Source organism: Electrona antarctica, assembly GCF_951216825.1.
Source record: "Electrona antarctica genome assembly, chromosome: 1".
Lineage (NCBI taxonomy): Eukaryota > Metazoa > Chordata > Actinopteri > Myctophiformes > Myctophidae > Electrona > Electrona antarctica.
Window position 1 is genome coordinate 12,089,291 of NC_136806.1, and position 9,596 is coordinate 12,098,886.

Here is a 9,596-nt window from a genome sequence, read left to right on the forward strand (position 1 = left end):
GTACCCCCATCTGCAGACTGCAGCGGTTATGACCCCCCCCCCCCCCCCCGACGGATTAACCCCCATTAAGGGCCCCTGGGCCGGTTAATTGTTTGGGGCCCCCCATACAGTTTTTTGTGTGTTTTTGTGATTTTAACAAAATCAATGGCCAATGAAGGTCCCCAGGAGCTAGCTGTTTTCAGGGCCTCAAACCCAGTACCTTGCGGTCCAATGTCCCCAAAGGGCCCCTGAGAGCCAAGGGCCTCTGGGCCACGGCCCCACCGGCTAATTGCCCCCCCCCCCACCATACTTGAACTGAACCCATGGCTCAAGGACCCCCGGGGGGTTCCCGGCCTCACAACAAATGAGGGGCCACTATATAGAAACGGGTAAGACGTGACCAACAGGCTACAGCTGTTACATCCTCTTCATCATTAAAGGCCATAGAATTTAAAATAAATCTAAAAAAAAAAAAATCAGGGGGAAAAAAAGCCTATATATACGGGAAAAATGACAGGCGCCAGTCAAATGAACTGAAGCCATGTATACAAGAGAAATGTCGCTATCCATGGTTCTGAAACTGACTCCAGTTTTCCAGGCTGGGACGAGATTCACGTAGTAAATGACCAACATTCTTGAAGTTAATTCCATATAAACGTTGTAAAGAGGGTTTTTGCACCTATAGCAGGTGCCATGGGTGCAACAGTGTAGGTCCGTCTGTGTTGCATTAAAGCCTATATATACATATTTATGTCCGCACCAACTCATCTATGCCTACCATACAGATGCAGCAGTGTCGCGGAATAACACAATACTTCCATCTGCTGGTGTTATGAGGTATAACTATTACTGCTTTTAGCCTAAGGCTAGGTTCTTTGCGAATGTAGCTATTTATTGGGCTACAGGCAGCAATGTGAGAGATCTAGTAAACTAACATCTCTTCATGTTGGCTAGTTATTATCTATGTTCTATCAAGGACAATAGCTAGTATTCCTTCTTTGTACTGGCTATAATATGTATATTGATCCCCTGAACCAAACTATACTGTATGACAATAGTATTGCCCCAATGGGCAGACAAGTCTTACAATATATCGTCAGTCACCAGATGGCAGTATGTACTCAATTGAACAACGCCTAGTATTAAACCCATATTGAAGAAGATACGTTGAAATACACTGAATATGAAATTCTGAATATAGGATTTATCCTTCAATTCTGAATAGGATTTCGCTGTGGTGTATTATTTATAATCGTATGATTAAGTAAAGAGTCACAGCCTATAGCCTGTATACATGTCAGATCCACAACAATACTTCTTGAACTATATTTTATTTTTAATTAAAAAAAAAATCTTACTGTATTTATTACAAAGTTACAAAGTGCAAAACTGAAGAAAATTCAGCTACAGAATAAAAATCACACCCGTGTGAACTGAGTGGTGTAAGGTCTTATATAGACTGATCAGCTGTGGTCTGACGTAATGTCTGACGTAATGAAATCACACCCGTGTGAACTTGGTGACTGTAGCAACCATGCTCATTTTTTGGTACGAACAGACAGACAGACAGACAGACAGACAGACAGACACGTAAACTAACAAAGCCAGTCGTAGGAGTGGTTTACACCACTCAAAAATCACAATAACGTAGATTCAAAAGACCCCTTTACCCCTTACCTTTACTTTCACAAGGAGATAATGGACCATGCAGGCCACAAAGTGCATATCTTAAAATCAATGCTAAAACAGACAGACATTAAAATCAATGCTAAAACAGACATGGATGTGACAATAGGACAAATATGATGTTTTCCTCCCCTATAGCTAAATGCCTAGCAGCAGTGCTCTATACATTTATGAGCCTATTGAGTGTTCTTTGAGTGGTGCAACCACTCCAAGGAACAGCAATGTCCGTGTTAACCTACCTAGCTATGTGTCCGTTCACCTACCTATGTGACTATGAGCACCAGTACCAATGAAAAAAGTACCAAAAGTGGCGCTGTTGTGCCAGAAACAGAGAGAGAGAGATAGTGCTGCACTGTTGCCTGCTAATGAGAGAGAGAGAGAGAGAGATAGGGGGGGGAGTTGCACCACTCAGTTCACACGGGTGTGATTTTTTCTTTTACTGAAGATATACAACATCAGTGCAATATTCAAGGTGTAAAACCATAAAAGCATTTTGGTGTCTTTAAAACTCGAAATTGATCTGATCCCTGCATGGATGGATGTGTTCCTGAGATGATTAAAACAAAAAACATATCTGAAACAGTTCGTTAACGTGGCTTTCAAATCTTATAGCTGAGATGGAATTGGAGAGACAAGGTTTTTGCATACATGGTCACGGGGAGACGACGTGACATTGATGGATAAAGAAAGTGACATGACCGAAATGAACTGGTCACAACATGGGAAACGGACTCCTGTGGATCTTTATACTCCCCCGGCCAGATCCATTCATCATTATTCATCATTATTCATCATGCAGAATACAATACAGCTCTGGGGCAGCTTTGGGGCAGCGGTGGCCGAACGGTTTGCGGAGCGGTCTTGTTATCGGAAGGTCGCCAGTTCGTATCCCCGGACCGGCACGTTAAAATTACCACCGCTGAAGTGCCCTTGAGCAAGGCATTGAACCCCTACCATGAAATGTTCTATGAGCAGGGTCTGGCTGTAAACAAGTTCGTCGAGCTTAGTCCATTCACCCTGGGTAAACAAATAACTTTGCTTTGGGTAAACAAAGAACTTTGCTTTGCTTTCTGACTGTATATACTGTATATACCCTCCTCAGATGATACTGTTGTTCATGATATGCTGCAGTTTGTGCACCGCCACCACTGCCCTATAATATTAGCAACCGGACATGATAGATGTGACTCTAGTCTGTAATGTCACTCCATGCAACACCTTTTTGTCCCACAATCAACACTGCAAGATTGACTCTCTCTCTCACTCTCTCTCTCTCTCACACACACACACACACACACACACACACACACGCACGCACGCACGCACGCACGCACGCACGCACGCACGCACGCACGCACGCACGCACGCACGCACGCACGCACGCACGCACGCACGCACGCACGCACGCATGCACGCACGCCTCTCAACGGAAATGATGCATTCTGCTGCAGCAGTTAGGTGACCCCAGAGTCTTCTCTACAACAACAGAAGGCTGCCGACAGTGTCGAGCGGAGGAGTCTGTTTACAAGAATACAACATTGTGCAGAATTTACTGGCAAAGGGCTTTAGCTTATAGAAAGCCAAAATGAACAAAACAAAACACTGATGCATATTTTAACCAAAAACAAAGAATATTGTTTCACAGCCTATCGATTCAATTTAGAATTGGTCACTGAGGCTTATAGACATATACTTGAAATGCCCACCTACAACACAATCATATATACAGTTTTCTGTAATGCTTTGGAAACTGAACCGTTGATTGGAATTGGTCATTATTTTCAAGGCCACAAGCTGGTGACTGGGGTCTGGGAGTGGGACTGAATTATATTCTTAGCAAAAGTAACATTTTTATTGAGGTTTTATTGAACATTCTCTTTATACATTTCAGAATCTAAGCTCCATTCTGTTCCTCTTTATAATTTAGACATACATCCATAGCATGTCCCCATATATCATCGCCTTTGATTTGGAATCCACAAGATTATTTTCTGTTGAAATGAACCTTTCAGGTTAAATCTTTGAGTTACTTCTCATATAAAATGTTAACATGTATTGATTCCATCAGTTTCCCCCCCCCCCCCCCCTCTTAATAGCCACCCCAAGAAATATTATATTATTGATTCAATGTTACTGCGGTGAACTGTACAAGGCGTTCAGTTCAGTGATGACTAGAAAAAGTGCCCTTCTGGGCACAGGTCTCCACCAGGAGGATAGGACTGTGTGAGATGTTTGGCAAAATGTTTAGGAGTAATATAAACATATTTGCCTTTGATGGCAATTGGATGATTTGAGTCATTTTGTTCCAAAAATGTGTTTTGCAAAAATCAACCTGTTGGTGGCGCTATAACAGGCCAATGTGAAAAGGGTGGGATATATTCCGCAGCCTAGTAAGACAATGTGTGAAAGATTTCACGTAAATTGCATGCTGTGTTCATGATTTGAGGCTTTTGTTCAAAACGGGGCAATCTTGCAAACTGTGAAAGCCAATTATAGCCAATTAGGATGGAATATGAAATATGGGACAGATCCGACTTGAGCACATGACCATAGAGATACTGTGTAACGATTTGTGAGATTTTTGGACAGAATCTGGAGGAGTAATATCAAAAAATGTGTTTTACAAAAGTCGGCCTCCTGGTGGCGCTATAAAAGGCACATTCGGAAATTGCAGGTCAAGGGTTTGTCCTTGGCCTCTAGGGAGTGTGCAAAAAGGCCCAATGATATTGGTAGAAGTGCTGGGCCTTTCTCATGCTGAGAGGGGAAATGAAATGAAATTCACATCAATCGATAAGTTGTTAAGTAGCCTTGCCGAGCCATGAGGCCCATAGGGCAGGAGCCTATCTCCTGTTTCTGTAGCGTGAGGCAGCTTGATGTACAAGTACACCCCCTGGACATGACGTTAGTATGTCGCAGGGACTTACCCCCAATCCAACCCTTGATGCTGAGTGTCAAGCAGGGAGGCACTGGGTCCCATTTTTACAGTCTTTGGTATGACCCGGCCGGGGATCGAACCCCAACCTCCCAGTCTCAGGACGGACACTCGATAAGTTGTTAGAAACCAATTAATTATCGGGGGTCAGTTGATCCGGCTCCGCATGAAATTCAGGGGAGGATGTTTAGGCCTGTCACAAAGATGCAAAATGATATTATATCTGATTGACTTTTATCAAAGATCGGTTTCTCCAGATAGGGTAAATTGCTAATCACAGATAGGGTAAATTGCCGATCACCGATCGAGTCATTTAGAGTGAACATCGTCTGAGGCAGCGGTGGCCGAACGGTTTGCGGAGCGGTCTTGTTATCGGAAGGTCGCCAGTTCGAATCCCCGGACCGGCACGTTGAAATTACCACTGCTGAAGTGCCCTTGAGCAAGGCTCCAAGAATGAACGGTGAACAAGTTCATCTTTTACGCTCCAGACAAATGGCAGAAATCCAGGATTCTCTGAAACTGGACAAACTGATCTCTATATAGAGTCATTTAAGGTAGCCTACTTGATGATGCAACACATAACGCCTGTACCTGTTTTCTGTAACCCTGTCACAGTGTATTAGCATCATAATGTACTATATTTCACCTTATGTAAAATTGTGTTATTTGCTGTTGTTTTCTTTTTGTACTGTTGTACTCAGGGCGTCCTTGATAAAGAGAGCATGCTCTCAATGGGCTCCCCTGAAAAGATAAAGGCCAATAATTATGTCACAGTAGCACCTTGAGGAAAATAAAGACCCTTTCACGACTACATTTCTCATTATACTGTATGTTCTGTTGCAGTGTCTGTGGATATCAGTTGCTGACGGAAAATGAACGTGTTTCGTTCCCTAGCAACACAATTCCACTGACAAGGTCAGTGTAACTTGAGGGTTACAGTAGCTAGCTCTAGAATTTGAATGTGAACGGGTTGTCTCCACAGAACACTGACCTGAGATGTCAACTCTATACTGTCTGTCCTCAGTCACACTCCCTTCTGGACAGCTGCACAAATCAAAATAAATGGTGCATTTATATAGCGCCTTTATCCAAGGCGCTTTACATAGATTGTGCATTACATTCACCCATTCATACACCGATTGCGGCGGAAGCCATGCAAGGTACCAACCAGCACATCGGGAGCAATTTGGGGTTCAGTGTCTTGCCCAAGGACACTTCGACATGTAGACAGGAGGAGCCGGGATTCGAACCACCGACCCATGGATCATTGGACGATCTGCTCTACCTCCTGAGCCACATGAGCTCTCTTCCTCAGAGACATGCTTAGACAATTACTATTACCGAATATAACATATTTGAAAGTAAACAATACAACAACACCACCATCATGTTGTTTAGCTGAAAATCTGCCACTTTCCGTTAACTGTGAATAGTAACATGCTTCTCATTTTTACTGAAAGTCATACAAATACATCTGATGCCAAGACAACACAACATTTTAGTGTTTCATTTCATTCAAAACAGGAAACTATAGCGGTTTCTCGTGAATGGATTTGTCGAGATATAAATTGTTGCCAGCCATCTATGTGGTGTGTCAGTTTAGATGTATCCCCAACTTTCAAGTTGTTCATATCATACTATTTATAGACACACTATCTTAGATCTGCATGCTTAATCCTCCTAAGTCCTGTATACACAGGAAGAGCATCCCTAAATATGTGACGCTCAGGCTGCAGACAATGAAAACAACAATATTTCACTAATTATGAGCTGACACCATCAGAAAAAACAACAAATACAAATAAAACCAACCAAACAAACAAACAAACAAACAAACCTAGAATTGAAGTGAAACAGTTACTCCATACTACAAATGATTCATTGGATTTTTAAATCGGCACTTTCCTGATAGTCCTATGTAATTTTATTATCTGTGGTATTTAGCATTTGAAATGTATAAGTCTATTGACATACTTTTTAACCACTTGAGTCCCTATTCTGGGGTGAACATTTGGCAAAAAAAATAGCAGATCTACAAGCTCAAAATGCACCACAATATGTTGTGAGCTCGTAGACCTGCTATTTTTGGCGAAGGCTTTTAGTATAGAAACAGAAACAGTGTGAAGTGAAAACAGAATAGGATACTGTAAGAGTCCTATACACTACTGTAAGTCTAGGGGCATGTTTCCCCAAACAGACTTAACCTACGGCATACAACTATCCTCACAGTATTGGTTTACACACCAGTGCTACAATAGAAGAGAGGTGATGGTATGTATGTATGCGCATGAAGAATATGTAGCGTGTCATTACCGGCTCCAGGCACATTTCTTGTTCCTCGCTCTCATCGTGGTCATCATGGTCATTGAATGCCCCCGGTGGCTGGTAGCCCTCCCCATGTCGTCTGCAGGACTGGAGCAGTCCCCGTAGACCCCGCCACATCTGGGCCCTGGTACGTCTGATCCCGGCCCGCATCGCAGGCGTTAAGGGCCTTAAGTCCGACCGCCTCATCACCCTAGCGCTTGGCATGGTCCAAACACGCCGCCACCGCTCCCAGCCAGGGAAAGGCCTGTCAGAAAGCTGGATTGAAACCATGGGTGAGCACCAGCAGTCCTCCCCTCCCTGCTCGTGAAGCACATTGGAAGTGCGTTGGAACGAAGAGAGAAGGAAGTGTCAGTGAACCCCTGGTGAGAGCAGACTACTGTGTGTGTTTACAGTCGGAGAGGACAGAGGGGGATTAGAAGGGAGTTTACAATCCCGATTTCTCGCTGCCTCGCCTCGCCTGCACCAGCTTAGGCCAGATTAAGCTGAGAGGTCTTAGTGAGATAGAGACACAGAGAGGACTAATGATTGACAGTCCATGTGCTCAAATGTGATTGTATATATAATCCTGTCATTTAATGAACTTCACAAGGTCATAAGTAATACTATGGATTAAAAACATTGAAACACAGGTGTGATTAAACATCATTATTATATTTATGTCACTCTATGTCTATGCGTATTGAACTGTAGCTACTCAACAGACAGCAAGAGAAGATGTTCAGTTTTGATGTTGATTTGGCATGACATTAGACTTATAGTGCATGTCACTGTGGCGCCACTCAAGGCACACGGATGAACACTGATCAAAGCTCTTCGCTGTGAGCAATCAGCTGACCCCAGACCTCAGTGATTGATTGCCTCTGAGCTGAAACAAATCATCAGAACAAGTAAGACGCGCGAACGCGGGAAGCGAACACACCTCGTAAATTGCAACAATCAAACAACAAACAACAATTAGAATAAATTACGAGTTGTGAATAAACAACAGTTCACTTGCCAGCCTTGTTGCATCCTTTAATTACCCCTAGACATATAAGGGAATGTAACAATTGGGGGCTCTGGAAAAGTGCTGGCTGAGTGAATTTGTTGTTGTTTACGGTACTTTAATAAGGCAGTGGAGATGACAACCTTTGGCCTTGATGCGTTCGTGGTGGCATTACGGCGGGGGGAGAGAAAGAAACAGTTAACTTCCCGATTGGTCATGCAACAGGGGATCTCGTCTGGTCTCTTGAGTTTCTAGGGTGAACCCAATGTAAATGTTGGCGACTCGTCTTAAGGCTTTGATGGAAAAGAAAAAGAAAGTAACATGGTGTTTTTTCTTTTTTCTCGGTCCTGTCTGTAATCGTCTGGAGTCGTGGTGGTAGGTATGTTGCTCGTATTCTTTGCACCTTTAGGTTTTGCTCGTTTAATAGCATTATCTAGGTGAATTGGACAAACTAAAAGCTGTTAGATTGCTAAATTTCTTAGAATCTCTGCGGCGGGGCTGTTGGGAGGCGGTATAGACATGGGTGTTGGCGGAGCTGTTAGTTCGATGTGGCTTTCTGGATGTGGCATCTGGGAGACGGGACGGTCAGTGCAACTGGTTGGATAGGGGGGAGGATGAAGCGGAGGCTGAAGATTCTTCCCTGGGTGCCGCCAGGAGTGCTTAAAAAGGGCTGGGGGGGTTCTGGGGAACTAGGGATAACCCTTTGGGGGGTGAGTCCCGATAGGGCGCCGGCTGCGACGCCTGCTCCCCAGCCTGATGAGATGATACAGCCACGGGAGAGAAATGCCGGTCCGGAGCGCGGTGCTCCGAACGGTTTGCGGAGCGGTCTTGATACCGGAAGGTCGCCAGTTCGTATCCCCGGACCGGCACGTTAAAATTACCACCGCTGAAGTGCCCTTGAGCAAGGCATTGAACCACTACCATGAAATGTTCTATGAGCAGGGCCTGGCTGTAAACAAGTATCTGATGCTTAGTCCAATTACCCTGGGTAAATATAGTAACTTTGCTTTGCTTTGCTTTGCTTTGCTTTGCCTCGTGCTATTAATAGCCTATTAAATTCAGGATTTAATAGCCTATTCAATTCAGGATTGAATAGCCTATTAAATTCAGGATTTAATAGCCTATTCAATTCAGGATTGAATAGCCTATTAAATTCAGGATTTAATAGCCTATTAAATTCAGGATTTAATAGCCTATTAAATTCAGGATTTAATAGGTTATATTGTCTATTAAATCAGGGGTTATATTGTCTATTAAATCAGGGGTTATATTGTCTATTAAATCAGGGGTTATATTGTCTATTACATCAGGGGTTATATTGTCTATTAAATCAGGGATTATGTTACTTTCCACCCAGTGGTGGAAAGTAACATAAGTACATTTACTTAAGTACTGTACTTTTTTCTACAATATTTTGAGGTATTTGTGCTTTACTTGAGTATTTACAATTTCCAGTACTTTTACTTCTACTCCACTACATCTCAGAGGCAAATATTGTATACTTTTACTCCACTACATTTATTTGAAAACTTTAGTTACTTTAGTTAACTTACTAGTTACTTTGTAGGTTTTGATTATTATTACAAAACATACATTACCCACTTCAGCTCTATATAAATAGAGCCCCATCAGATATTTGAGCAGCAGCACTTACGCAAAGGAAGGATCGCCACTGGAGAGAAGAAAAAA